Raw genomic sequence first — 15,564 nt, 5'->3', positions numbered from 1 at the left:
GCGCTCCTCGCCGCTGCACCCCGAGCGGTGCCGTGCTGGGCGGTGAGGGAAGAGAACGGGCGGCCGCTTTCCCCCGCAAGCTCTGCAGTTTCAGTTCGTGGCGCGCAGGGACAGACGAAGGCGACACGGGACTTGGGGGGGAACGAGATGGTTTTATTCCATGAGCCCCAAGACCCCGGCGGGCGGGGGGGGCAAAGGTTTTATACAGAACTCAGGAGGACGGGTGTAGGAACAGCAACCAATGAGGGAATAGCAGGGGAGGAGTTTAGGGCAGAACTAACATCTGGAAGCTGAGGAGGGGGCTAGAATGAATGACAGGGAAGGTTCTAGGGAAAGGGGCAGGGAAAGGGGGGTTGGGGGGGGGGAAACAGATATTAAACAAATATCAAATGAAAGAAAAACACACCACCGCATCTCCCTCTTTTTCTTTACAAAAAGAAGGAGAATTTTGTGGTTTAAGCAAATTAATAAAACATGCAAATAATATAAAATCATATGATAACATTGTAAATTACTTAAAGGACATGAAAGACACATTATTGCATTTATAGGGCAGGAAGAGTAGTAACAGCTTAAATTAGACACAAGACTGCACAAAACTTGCTGTTTTGCTGCTCTGGGTAACAATTTAAAATAATGTAAATAATTGAAATAATTGAAATAGAATTGAAATTGACAGAAATTAAATTTTAAAATTTAATTAGAATGATTAAAATTACAATTATTTAATTTAAATAAAATAATTAAATGGAATTATTGGAATTAAATATAATAAAAAATCAACTAAATATAACTAATAAATTTTTAAATTTCGCAGCAATGCAGCAAGCCTGAAGCGATATAGTAGCTGAGTGATTCCTGTAGCAATAATGGTTAAACACAGCCTTTAAGTCAAAAAATATTAGAAAAGACTGAATTAATTATAATTACAACAAAACAACTTAATATAAAATCAAATTGTAACATTATATATTATTAAAAAAACATAAATTGAAAGACATTAAAAAATGATAAACTAATTGTGATTATAACATATGAAACATATAAAAACTTCATCTGGAATATATAAAATTGTCCTAAATGAGAGTCCAAATTAAGGGTACAAAGCACAGCAGGATTTGTGACTTCATCTGATTTAGAATTTGCTGCGTCGCGGCGTTTGCGATGTTCAGCTTCTTAAATTTTTAAAGCAGAGTTAGCGGATAACGGCGCTTGTTTTAAAGCAGAGTCAGCGGATAGTGATGTGGTTTGTTCAATTTGAATGTCCGTTTGAGAGGTGGGCATAATATCTTGAGTAATAATTAACTGGGATGATTTTTTTTTTCTATAAAATATAACTCAACAAGCAGATTATTCAAAAATAATCAAAAGCAAAAAGAGGAATTCGTAGTTAAATAAAAAGGAGTATTGGGTAGGGTACATTAAGGAATAGGATAGGGGAATCAGACAATCACTTAATTAGTGATTGCCATGATTAACAGGGGGTATCGGTAAGGGGTGGACCGGGGTGCCGCCATTTCAGGGGGAAGACAAAATGACGGATCCTCAGTCCCGGGTTTCGGCTCCATTTCCTCGGGAGAAGATCCCTCCCGACCCTCCCCCCGGAGGACGAGCCCGAAGAAGGATGGGGGAATATCCAACCCCGCCTCCCCCAACAGGGACTAGCCTCGTGCAGGGACGGTGCAGGGCTATTGGGAGAGAGATGGGACTGGCGGGAAGCCAGGGGCGGAAAAGAAGGGTTAAGGCGGGAAATGGGTCCCGAGCGGCGTGGCCAGCGCCATCTTGAGAGGGGGTGCCAGATACACTGCACTTGGCCTGAGCAGTGTCCGGCAGGGCACTTGGGGCGGCTCGGCCACAGCAATCCCCAAGGGAGGATAGGAAAGGGTTTTAGGAAAGTCCGAGGGGATGGGGGCATAGGGAGCTTCACAGAAGCAAAAAGGGGAAATTTATAGGAGGGGGGGGGGGTCGCCCGACGCAGCTGGATGTCGGCGCAATGCGTGGGTGTAAAGGGCCCCTTTTAACAACGCTCCTATAGCTAACGTGTCGCCCTCTTAGCTGATCCTTACTGGTGTCTTTTCTACCCCCTCCGTCCAGCCCAGAGTGGGGAGGGGAGGATAGAGAAGACAACTTTTTCGAGGAGAAGAAAAAGCGATCTAATCTAGGTCCCCACAGAAGACTAGGCGAAGGATAGCACTCAGTGCTAGCTTCCCCCAGAAAAAGAAAACCCACCCGCTTGCCAGGGACATGCAAGGCTACAGCCCCAGTCTGGGCGCAGACGGGGGTCAAAACGCAAGAAAAAAAAAGTGGCAGACCCAGCCGCCCGTCGGGGCGATCCCCACCCCGTGTAGCCTACCTTACCTTGCAGGCTCGGACGGAGATGGCTTGAATCTTCTCCTCGACTCGATGGAAAAGTCGCGCTGAAAACTGGGGATGTTCCTTCCCGGTTTTGGCCCTTCCGGAAGCCTGGGTGTTCCCGTTAAACCAAGACTCGTCCCCGAAGCCTTGGTTTCGGCCACTATCAGCCTCCGGTGGTCTCGCTGCAGATGCTGACCGAGGAATGAACCTCTTCTCGATCAGCCTTTCTTCAGGCTCCCCCGAGCCGCTGCCAAAACCGCTCTCTGTGTTCTCGGGTAAGTCTGCCCGCCAAAAAGCTCTGCAGCCCGGCTGCCCGTGCAGCGCGGCTGCTCCCGGGCGGGAAGATGGCGAGAACAAAGAGGTCCCGGAGCCTCAATCTTTTTCGCTCGGCGCTCAGCTCCTCATAGCATCAGGCAGAGCTTTTACGGCCGTAGATGTTCCTCTTCCCTCCTTCTTCTTCTGTGAGGCGGGCGCCCCCACGAATTTGCCCGTTTTTTTTACAAGACGAAGGAGGGAACCATCCTCTCGCTACCATATGTTGTGGCGCGGCATGCGCTCCGAGCCGCGGCACTCCGAGCCGTGCCGTGCTGGGCGGTGAGGGAAGAGAACGGGCGGCCGCTTTCCCCCGCAAGCTCTGCAGTTTCAGTTCGTGGCGCGCGGGGACAGACGAAGGCGACACGGGACTTGGGGGGGGAACGAGATGGTTTTATTCCATGAGCCCCAAGACCCCGGCGGGCGGGGGGGGCAAAGGTTTTATACAGAACTCAGGAGGACGGGTGTAGGAACAGCAACCAATGAGGGAATAGCAGGGGAGGAGTTTAGGGCAGAACTAACATCTGGAAGCTGAGGAGGGGGCTAGAATGAATGACAGGGAAGGTTCTAGGGAAAGGGGCAGGGAAAGGGGGGTTGGGGGGGGGAAACAGATATTAAACAAATATCAAATGAAAGAAAAACACACCACCGCAGTCCCCATCTCATACTTGTGCTGCCCTGATAGACCCAAGGGAGCCCTACAAACTGACATCAGCAACCTGGACAGGTGAGTTTTCTTTCCCAGGGAAAATGGCCAAAGCATGTGCCCAGGGGCCCCTGGCACTGGGCTCGGACCTGACTGCAAAAAATCCTTATATCGAAGGATGGACCCCAGACCGAAGTTGTCCCCTCCTCAAAGTTGTGCTGCCCTGATAGACCCAAGGGAGCCCTACAAACTGACATCAGCAACCTGGACTGGTGAGTTTTCTTTTCCAGGGAAAATGGCCAAAGTATGTGCCCAGCGTCCCCTGACCCCGGGTTGGGGCCTGACAGCGAAGAATCCTTATATTGAAGAATGGATCACAGACCGATGTTGTCCCCTCCTCAAAGTTGTGCTGCCCTGAGAGACCCAAGGGAGCCCTACAAACTGACATCAGCAACCTGGACTGGTGAATTTTCTGTTCCAGGGAAAATGACCAAAGGATGTGTCCAGGGTTTCCTGGCCCTGGGCTGGGGCCTGACTGCAAAGAATCCCTATATCGAATGATGGATCGCCAACCGAAGTTGTCCCCTCCTCAAATTTCTGCTTCCCAGATAGACCCAAGGGAGCCCTACAAACTGACATCAGCAACCTGGACTGGTGAGTTTTCTTTCCCAGGGAAAATGGCCAAAGGATGTGCCCAGGGGCCCGTGGCACTGGGCTGGGGCCTGAATGCAAATAATCCTTATATCGAAGGATGGATCGCAGACCAAAGTTGTCCCCTCCTCAAATTTCTGCTTCCCAGATAGACCCAAGGGAGCCCTATAAAGTGACATCAGGAACCTGGAATGGTGAGTTTTCTTTCCCAGGGAAAATGGCCAAAGGATGTGCCCAGGGGCCCCTGGCCCTGGGCTCGGGCCTGAGTGTAAAGAATCCATCTATCGAAGGATGGATCACAGACCAAAGTTGTCCCCAAGTCAAACTTGTGCTGACCTGATAGACCCAAGGGAGCCCTACAAACTGACATCTGCAACCTGGACTGGTGAGTTTTCTTTCCCAGGGAAAATGGCCAAAGGATGTGCCCAGGGGCCCCTGAACCCGGGCTGGGGACTGACAGCGAAGAATCCTTATATCAAAGAATGGATCACAGACCGAAGTTGTCCCCTCCTCAAAGTTGTGCTGCCCTGAGAGACCCAAGGGAGCCCTACAAACTGACATCAGCAACCTGGACTGGTGAATTTTCTGTTCCAGGGAAAATGACCAAAGGATGTGCCCAGGGGCCCCTGGCCCTGGGCTGGGGCCTGACTGCAAAGAATCCCTCTATCGAAGGATGGATCGCAGACCAAAGTTGTCCCCTCCTCAAATTTCTGCTTCCCAGATAGACCCAAGGGAGCCCTACAAACTGACATCAGCAACCTGGACTGATGAGTTTTCTTTCCCAGGGAAAATGGCCAAAGGATGTGCCCAGGGGCCCGTGGCACTGGGCTGGGTCCTGACTGCAAAGAATCCCTATATCGAAGCATGGTTCGCAGACCAAAGTTGTCCCCTCCTCAAAGTTGTGCTGCCCGGATAGACCCAAGGGAGCCCTACAAACTGACATCAGCAACCTCGACTGGTGAGTTTTCTTTCCCAGGGAAAATGGCCAAAGGATGTGCCCAGGGGACCCTGGCCCTGGGCTCGGGCCTGAGTGTAAAGAATCCCTCTATCTAAGGATGGATCACAGACCAAAGTTGTCCCCTCCTCATAGTTGTGCTGCCCTGATAGACCCAAGGGAGCCCTATAAAATGACATCAGGAACCTGGACTGGTGAGTTTTCTTTCCCAGGGAAAATGGCCAAAGGATGTGCCCAGTGGTCCGTGGCACTGGGCTGGGGCCTGAATGCAAAGAATCCTTATATCGAAGGATGGATCGCAGACCAATGTTGTCCCCTCCTCAAATTTCTACTTCCCAGATAGACCCAAGGGAGCCCTACAAACTGACATCAGCAACCTGGACTGGTGAGTTTTCTTTCCCAGGGAAAATGGCCAAAGCATGTGCCCAGGGGCCCCAAGCACAGGGCTGGGACCTGACTGCAGAGAATCCTTATATCGAAGTTTGGATCCCCAACGGAAGTTGCCCCCTCCTCAAAGTTGTGCTGCCCTGATAGACCCAAGGGAGCCCTACAAACTGACATCAGCAACCTGGACTGGTGAATTTTCTTTCCAAGGGAAAATGGCCAAAGCATGTGCACAGGGGCCCCTGGCACTGGGCTGGGGCCTGAATGCAAAAAATCCTTATATCGAAGGATGGACCCCAGACCGAAGTTGTCCCCTCCACAAAGTTGTGCTGCCCTGATAGACCCAAGGGAGGCCTACAAACTGACATCAGCAACCTGGACTGGTGAGTTTTCTCTGCCAGGGAAAATGGCCAAAGGATATGCCCAGGGGCCCCAGGCACTGGGCTCGGGCCTGACTGTAAAGAATCCTTATATCGAAGGATGGACCCCAGACTGAAGTTTTCCCTATCTCATAATTGTGCTGCCCTGATAGACCAAAGGGAGCCCTACAAACTGACATCAGCAACCTGGACTGATGAGTTTTCTTTCCCAGGGAAAATGGCCAAAGGATGTGCCCAGGAGCCCCAAGAACAGGGCTGGGACCTGACTGCAAAGAATCCCTATATCGAAGGATGGATCACAGACCAAAATTGTCCGCTCCTCAAATTTCTGCTGCCCACATAGACCCAAGGGAGCCCTACAAACTGACATCAGCAACCTGGACTGGTGAGTTTTCTTTCCCAGGGAAAATGGCCAAAGCATGTGCCTAGGGGCCCCTGGCACCGGGCTGGGGCCTGACTGCGAAAAATCCATCTATATCGAAGAATGGATCACAGACCGAAGTTGTCCCCTCCTCATAGTTGTGCCGCCCTGATAGACCCAAGGGAGCCCTACAAACTGACATCAGCAACCTGGACTGGTGAGTTTTCTTTCCCAGGGAAAATGGCCAAAGGTTGTGCCCAGTGGTCCGTGGCACTGGGCTGGGGCCTGACTGCAAAGAATCCTTATATCGAAGGATGGATCGCAGACCAAAATTGCCCCTACTCAAATTTCTGCTTCCCAGATAGACCCAAGGGAGCCCTACAAACTGACATCAGCAACCTGGACTGGTGAGTTTTCTTTCCCAGGGAAAATGGCCAAAGGATGTGCCCAGGGGCCCCTGGCCCTGGGCTCGGACCTGACTGCAAAGAATCCTTATATCGAAGGATGGACCCCAGACTGAAGTTGTCCCCTCCTCATAGTTGTGCTGCCCTGATAGACCCAAGGGAGCCCTACAAACTGACATCAGCAACCTGGACTGGTGAGTTTTCTTTCCCAGGGAAAATGGCCAAAGTATGTGCGCAGGGGCCCCTGGCACTGGGCTGGGGCCTGAATGCAAAAAATCCTTATATTGAAGGATGGACCCCAGACCGAAGTTGTCCCCTCCTCAAAGTTGTGCTGCCCTGATAGACCCAAGGGAGCCCTACAAACTGACATCAGCAACCTGGACTGGTGAGTTTTCTTTCCCAGGGAAAATGGCCAAAGCATGTGCCCAGGAGCCCCTGGCACTGGGCTGGGGCCTGAATGCAAAGAATCCTTATATCGAAGGATGGACCCCACACCGAAGTTGTCCCCTCCTCAAAGTTGTGCTGCCCTGATAGACCCAAGGGAGCCCTACAAAGTGACATCAGGAACCTGGACTGGTGAGTTTTCTTTCCCAGGGAAAATGGCCAAAGGATGTGCCCAGGAGCCCCAAGAACAGGGCTGGGACCTGACTGCAAAGAATCCCTATATCGAAGGATGGATCACAGACCAAAATTGTCTGCTCCTCAAATTTCTGCTGCCCAGATAGACCCAAGGGAGCCCTACAAACTGACATCAGCAACCTGGACTGGTGAGTTTTCTTTCCCAGGGAAAATGGCCAAAGCATGTGCCCAGGGGCCCCAAGTACAGGGCTGCGGCCTGACTGCGAAAAATCCTTATATCGAAGAATGGATCACAGACCAAAGTTGTCCCATCCTCATAGTTGTGCTGCCCTGATAGACCCAAGGGAGCCCTACAAACTGACATCAGCAACCTGGACTGGTGAGTTTTCTTTCCCAGGGAAAATGGCCAAAGGATGTGCCCAGTGGTCCGTGGCACTGGGCTGGGACCTGACTGCAAAAAATCCTTATATCGAAGGATGGACCCCAGACCGAAGTTGTCCCCTCCTCAAAGTTGTGCTGCCCTGATAGACCCAAGGGAGCCCTACAAACTGACATCAGCAACCTGGACTGGTGAGTTTTCTTTCCCAGGGAAAATGGCCAATGCATGTGCCCAGGGGCCCCTGGCACCGGGCAGGGGCCTGACTGCAAAGAATCCTTATATCGAAGGATGGACCCCCAACCGAAGTTGTCCCCTCCTCAAAGTTGTGCTGCCCTGATAGACCCAAGGGAGCCCTACAAACTGACATCAGCAACCTGGACTGGTGAGTTTTCTTTCCCAGGGAAAATGGCCAAAGCATGTGCCCAGGGGCCCCTGGCACTGGGCTCGGACCTTACTGTAAAAAATCCTTATATCGAAGGATGGACCCCAGACCGAAGTTGTCCCCTCCTCAAAGTTGTGCTGCCCTGATAGACCCAAGGGAGCCCTACAAACTGACATCAGCAACCTGGACTGGTGAATTTTCTTTCCCAGGGAAAATGGCCAAAGGATGTACGCAGGGGCCCCAAGCACAGGGCTGGGACCTGACTGCAAATAATCCTTATATCGAAGGATGGACCCCAGACTGAAGTTGTCCCCTCCTCAAAGTTGTGCTGCCCGGATAGACCCAAGGGAGCCCTACAAACTGACATCAGCAACCACGATTGGTGAGTTTTCTTTCCCAGGGAAAATGGCCAAAGGATGTGCCCAGGGGCCCCTGACCCCGGGCTGGGGCCTGACAGCGAAGAATCCCTATATCGAAGGATGGATCACAGACCAATGTTGTCCCCTCCTCATAGTTGTGCTGCCCTGATAGACCCAAAGGAGCCCTACAAAGTGACATAAGGAACCTGGAATGGTGAGTTTTCTTTCCCAGGGAAAATGGCCAAAGTATGTGCCCAGGGGCCCCTGGCACTGGGCTGGGGCCTGAATGCAAAAAATCCTTATATTGAAGGATGGACCCCAGACCGAAGTTGTCCCCTCCTCAAAGTTGTGCTGCCCTGATAGACCCAAGGGAGCCCTACAAACTGACATCAGCAACCTGGACTGGTGAGTTTTCTTTCCCAGGGAAAATGGCCAAAGCATGTGCCCAGGGGCCCCTGGCACTGGGCTGGGGCCTGAATGCAAATAATCCTTATATCGAAGGATGGACCCCACACCGAAGTTGTCCCCTCCTCAAAGTTGTGCTGCCCTGATAGACCCAAGGGAGCCCTACAAACTGACATCAGCAACCTGGACTGGTGAGTTTTCTTTCCCAGGGAAAATGGCCAAAGCCTGTGCCCAGGGGCCCCAAGCACAGGGCTGGGACCTGGCTGCAGAGAATCCTTATATCGAAGTTTGGACCCCCGACCGAAGTTGTCCCCTCCTCAAAGTTGTGCTGCCCTGATAGACCCAAGGGAGCCCTACAAACTGACATCAGCAACCTGGACTGGTGAGTTTTCTTTCCCAGGGAAAATGGCCAAAGCATGTGCCCAGGGGCCCCTGGCACTGGGCTCGGACCTTACTTTAAAAAATCCTTATATCGAAGGATGGATCCCCGACCGAAGTTGTCCCCTCCTCAAAGTTGTGCTGCCCTGATAGACCCAAGGGAGCCCTACAAACTGACATCAGCAACCTGGACTGGTGAGTTTTCTTTCCCAGGGAAAATGGCCAAAGCATGTGCCCAGGGGCCCCTGGCACTGGGCTGGGGCCTGAATGCAAATAATCCTTATATCGAAGGATGGACCCCAGAACGAAGTTGTCCCCTCCTCAAATTTCTGCTTCCCAGATAGACCCAAGGGAGCCCTACAAACTGACATCAGCAACCTGGACTGGTGAATTTTCTGTTCCAGGGAAAATGACCAAAGGATGTGCCCAGGGGCCCCTGGCCCTGGGCTGGGGCCTGACTGCAAAGAATCCCTATATCGAAGGATGGATCACAGACCAAAGTAGTCCCCATCTCATACTTGTGCTGCCCTGATAGACCCAAGGGAGGCCTACAAACTGACATCAGCAACCTGGACTGCTGAGTTTTCTTTCCCAGGGAAAATGGCCAAAGGATGTGCCCAGGAGCCCCAAGAACAGGGCTGGGACCTGACTGCAAAGAATCCCTATATCGAGGGATTGATCACAGACCAAAATTGTCCGCTCCTCAAATTTCTGCTGCCCACATAGACCCAAGGGAGCCCTACAAAGTGACATCAGGAACCTGTACTGGTGAGTTTTTTTTCCCAGGGAAAATGGCCAAAGGATGTGCCCAGGGTCCCCAGGCATTGGGCTCGGGCCTGACTGTAAAGAATCCTTATATCGAAGGATGGACCCCAGACTGAAGTTGTCCCCATCTCATACTTGTGCTGCCCTGATAGACCCAAGGGAGCCCTACAAACTGACATCAGCAACCTGGACTGGTGAGTTTTCTTTCCCAGGGAAAATGGCCAAAGCATGTGCCCAGGGGCCCCTGGCACTGGGCTCGGACCTTACTGTAAAAAATCTTTATATCGAAGGATGGACCCCAGACCGAAGTTGTCCCCTCCTCAAAGTTGTGCTGCCCTGATAGACCCAAGGGAGCCCTACAAACTGACATCAGCAACCTGGACTGGTGAATTTTCTTTCCCAGGGAAAATGGCCAATGCATGTGCCCAGGGGCCCCTGGCACCGGGCAGGGGCCTGACTGCAAAGAATCCTTATATCGAAGGATGGACCCCCAACCGAAGTTGTCCCCTCCTCAAAGTTGTGCTGCCCTGATAGACCCAAGGGAGCCCTACAAACTGACATCAGCAACCTGGACTGGTGAGTTTTCTTTCCCAGGGAAAATGGCCAAAGCATGTGCCCAGGGGCCCCTGGCACTGGGCTCGGACCTTACTGTAAAAAATCCTTATATCGAAGGATGGACCCCAGACCGAAGTTGTCCCCTCCTCAAAGTTGTGCTGCCCTGATAGACCCAAGGGAGCCCTACAAACTGACATCAGCAACCTGGACTGGTGAATTTTCTTTCCCAGGGAAAATGGCCAAAGGATGTACGCAGAGGCCCCAAGCACAGGGCTGGGACCTGACTGCAAATAATCCTTATATCGAAGGATGGACCCCAGACTGAAGTTGTCCCCTCCTCAAAGTTGTGCTGCCCGGATAGACCCAAGGGAGCCCTACAAACTGACATCAGCAACCACGATTGGTGAGTTTTCTTTCCCAGGGAAAATGGCCAAAGGATGTGCCCAGGGGCCCCTGACCCCGGGCTGGGGCCTGACAGCGAAGAATCCCTATATCGAAGGATGGATCACAGACCAATGTTGTCCCCTCCTCATAGTTGTGCTGCCCTGATAGACCCAAAGGAGCCCTACAAAGTGACATAAGGAACCTGGAATGGTGAGTTTTCTTTCCCAGGGAAAATGGCCAAAGTATGTGCCCAGGGGCCCCTGGCACTGGGCTGGGACCTGAATGCAAAAAATCCTTATATTGAAGGATGGACCCCAGACCGAAGTTGTCCCCTCCTCAAAGTTGTGCTGCCCTGATAGACCCAAGGGAGCCCTACAAACTGACATCAGCAACCTGGACTGGTGAGTTTTCTTTCCCAGGGAAAATGGCCAAAGCATGTGCCCAGGGGCCCCTGGCACTGGGCTGGGGCCTGAATGCAAATAATCCTTATATCGAAGGATGGACCCCACACCGAAGTTGTCCCCTCCTCAAAGTTGTGCTGCCCTGATAGACCCAAGGGAGCCCTACAAACTGACATCAGCAACCTGGACTGGTGAGTTTTCTTTCCCAGGGAAAATGGCCAAAGCCTGTGCCCAGGGGCCCCAAGCACAGGGCTGGGACCTGGCTGCAGAGAATCCTTATATCGAAGTTTGGACCCCCGACCGAAGTTGTCCCCTCCTCAAAGTTGTGCTGCCCTGATAGACCCAAGGGAGCCCTACAAACTGACATCAGCAACCTGGACTGGTGAGTTTTCTTTCCCAGGGAAAATGGCCAAAGCATGTGCCCAGGGGCCCCTGGCACTGGGCTCGGACCTTACTTTAAAAAATCCTTATATCGAAGGATGGATCCCCGACCGAAGTTGTCCCCTCCTCAAAGTTGTGCTGCCCTGATAGACCCAAGGGAGCCCTACAAACTGACATCAGCAACCTGGACTGGTGAGTTTTCTTTCCCAGGGAAAATGGCCAAAGCATGTGCCCAGGGGCCCCTGGCACTGGGCTGGGGCCTGAATGCAAATAATCCTTATATCGAAGGATGGACCCCAGAACGAAGTTGTCCCCTCCTCAAATTTCTGCTTCCCAGATAGACCCAAGGGAGCCCTACAAACTGACATCAGCAACCTGGACTGGTGAATTTTCTGTTCCAGGGAAAATGACCAAAGGATGTGCCCAGGGGCCCCTGGCCCTTTGCTGGGGCCTGACTGCAAAGAATCCCTATATCGAAGGATGGATCACAGACCAAAGTAGTCCCCATCTCATACTTGTGCTGCCCTGATAGACCCAAGGGAGGCCTACAAACTGACATCAGCAACCTGGACTGCTGAGTTTTCTTTCCCAGGGAAAATGGCCAAAGGATGTGCCCAGGAGCCCCAAGAACAGGGCTGGGACCTGACTGCAAAGAATCCCTATATCGAGGGATTGATCACAGACCAAAATTGTCCGCTCCTCAAATTTCTGCTGCCCACATAGACCCAAGGGAGCCCTACAAAGTGACATCAGGAACCTGTACTGGTGAGTTTTTTTTCCCAGGGAAAATGGCCAAAGGATGTGCCCAGGGTCCCCAGGCATTGGGCTCGGGCCTGACTGTAAAGAATCCTTATATCGAAGGATGGACCCCAGACTGAAGTTGTCCCCATCTCATACTTGTGCTGCCCTGATAGACCCAAGGGAGCCCTACAAACTGACATCAGCAACCTGGACTGGTGAGTTTTCTTTCCCAGGGAAAATGGCCAAAGCATGTGCCCAGGGGCCCCTGGCACTGGGCTCGGACCTTACTGTAAAAAATCTTTATATCGAAGGATGGACCCCAGACCGAAGTTGTCCCCTCCTCAAAGTTGTGCTGCCCTGATAGACCCAAGGGAGCCCTACAAACTGACATCAGCAACCTGGACTGGTGAATTTTCTTTCCCAGGGAAAATGGCCAAAGGATGTACGCAGGGGCCCCTGGCACTGGGCTGGGGCCTGACTGCAAATAATCCTTATATCGAAGGATGGACCCCAGACCGAAGTTGTCCCCTCCTCAAAGTTGTGCTGCCCGGATAGACCCAAGGGAGCCCTACAAACTGACATCAGCAACCTCGACTGGTGAGTTTTCTTTCCCAGGGAAAATGGCCAAAGGATGTGCCCAGGGGCCCCTGACCCCGGGCTGGGGCCTGACAGCGAAGAATCCCTATATCGAAGGATGGATCACAGACCAAAGTTGTCCCCTCCTCAAATTTCTGCTTCCCAGATAGACCCAAGGGAGCCCTACAAAGTGACATAAGGAACCTGGAATGGTGAGTTTTCTTTCCCAGGGAAAATGGCCAAAGGATGTGCCCAGGGGCCCCTGGCCCTGGGCTATGGCCTGAGTGTAAAGAATCCCTCTATTGAAGGATGGATCACAGACCAAAATTGTCCGCTCCTCAAATTTCTGCTGCCCAGATAGACCCAAGGGAGCCCTACAAACTGACATCAGCAACCTGGACTGGTGAGTTTTCTTTCCCAGGGAAAATGGCCAAAGCATGTGCCCAGGGGCCCCAAGTACAGGGCTGCGGCCTGACTGCGAAAAATCCTTATATCGAAGAATGGATCACAGACCGAAGTTGTCCCATCCTCATAGTTGTGCTGCCCTGATAGACCCAAGGGAGCCCTACAAACTGACATCAGCAACCTGGACTGATGAGTTTTCTTTCCCAGGGAAAATGGCCAAAGGTTGTGCCCAGGAGCCCCAAGAACAGGGCTGGGACCTGACTGCAAAGAATCCCTATATCGAAGGATGGATCACAGACCAAAATTGTCCGCTCCTCAAATTTCTGCTGCCCAGATAGACCCAAGGGAGCCCTACAAACTGACATCAGCAACCTGGACTGGTGAGTTTTCTTTCCCAGGGAAAATGGCCAAAGCATGTGCCTAGGGGCCCCTGGCACCGGGCTGGGGCCTGACTGCGAAAAATCCATCTATATCGAAGAATGGATCACAGACCGAAGTTGTCCCCTCCTCATAGTTGTGCTGCCCTGATAGACCCAAGGGAGCCCTACAAACTGACATCAGCAACCTGGACTGGTGAGTTTTCTTTCCCAGGGAAAATGGCCAAAGGTTGTGCCCAGTGGTCCGTGGCACTGGGCTGGGGCCTGACTGCAAAGAATCCTTATATCGAAGGATGGACCCCAGACTGAAGTTGTCCCCTCCTCAAATTTCTGCTTCCCAGATAGACCCAAGGGAGCCCTACAAACTGACATCAGCAACCTGGACTGGTGAGTTTTCTTTCCCAGGGAAAATGGCCAAAGCCTGTGCCCAGGGGCCCCAAGCACAGGGCTGGGACCTGGCTGCAGAGAATCCTTATATCGAAGTTTGGACCCCCGACCGAAGTTGTCCCCTCCTCAAAGTTGTGCTGCCCTGATAGACCCAAGGGAGCCCTACAAACTGACATCAGCAACCTGGACTGGTGAGTTTTCTTTCCCAGGGAAAATGGCCAAAGCATGTGCCCAGGGGCCCCTGGCACTGGGCTGGGGCCTGACTGCAAATAATCCTTATATCGAAGGATGGACCCCAGACCGAAGTTTTCCCCTCCTCAAATTTCTGCTTCCCAGATAGACCCAAGGGAGCCCTACAAACTGACATCAGCAACCTCGACTGGTGAATTTTCTGTTCCAGGGAAAATGACCAAAGGATGTGCCCAGGGACCCGTGGCACTGGGCTGGGGCCTCACTGTAAAGAATCCCTATATCGAAGGATGGTTCGCAGACCAAAGTTGTCCCCTCCTCAAATTTCTGCTTCCCAGATAGACCCAAGGGAGCCCTACAAAGTGACATAAGGAACCTGGAATGGTGAGTTTTCTTTCCCAGGGAAAATGGCCAAAGGTTGTGCCCAGGGGCCCCTGGCCCTGGGCTATGGCCTGAGTGTAAAGAATCCCTCTATCGAAGGATGGATCACAGACCAAAGTTGTCCCCATCTCATACTTGTGCTGCCCTGATAGACCCAAGGGAGCCCTACAAACTGACATCAGCAACCTGGACTGGTGAGTTTTCTTTCCCAGGGAAAATGGCCAAAGCATGTGCCCAGGGGCCCCAAGAACAGGGCTGCGGCCTGACTGCGAAAAATCCTTATATCGAAGAACGGACCCCAGACCGAAGTTGTCCCCTCCACAAAGTTGTGCTGCCCTGATAGACCCAAGGGAGCCCTACAAACTGACATCAGCAACCTGGACTGGTGAGTTTTCTTTCCCAGGGAAAATGGCCAATGCATGTGCCCAGGGGCCCCTGGCACTGGGCTGGGGCCTGACTGCAAAGAATCCTTATATCGAAGGATGGACCCCCAACCGAAGTTGTCCCCTCCTCAAAGTTGTGCTGCCCTGATAGACCCAAGGGAGCCCTACAAACTGACATCAGCAACCTGGACTGGTGAGTTTTCTTTCCCAGGGAAAATGGCCAAAGCATGTGCCCAGGGGCCCCTGGCACTGGGCTCGGACCTTACTGTAAAAAATCCTTATATCGAAGGATGGACCCCAGACCGAAGTTGTCCCCTCCTCAAAGTTGTGCTACCCTGATAGACCCAAGGGAGCCCTACAAACTGACATCAGCAACCTGGACTGGTGAATTTTCTTTCCCAGGGAAAATGGCCAAAGGATGTACGCAGGGGCCCCAAGCACTGGGCTGGGGCCTGACTGCAAATAATCCTTATATCGAAGGATGGACCCCAGACCGAAGTTGTCCCCTCCTCAAAGTTGTGCTGCCCGGATAGAACCAAGGGAGCCCTACAAACTGACATCAGCAACCTCGAATGGTGAGTTTTCTTTCCCAGGGAAAATGGCCAAAGGATGTGCCCAGGGGCCCCTGACCCCGGGCTGGGGCCTGACAGCGAAGAATCCCTATATCGAAGCATGGATCACAGACCAAAGTTGTCCCCTCCTCAAATTT

Source organism: Lonchura striata, chromosome 10 (genome assembly GCF_050655825.1).
Source record: "Lonchura striata isolate lonStrDom1 chromosome 10, ASM5065582v1, whole genome shotgun sequence".
Lineage (NCBI taxonomy): Eukaryota > Metazoa > Chordata > Aves > Passeriformes > Estrildidae > Lonchura > Lonchura striata.
The sequence above is the reverse complement of the archived record's forward strand: the minus strand, read 5'-3'. Positions refer to the sequence as shown.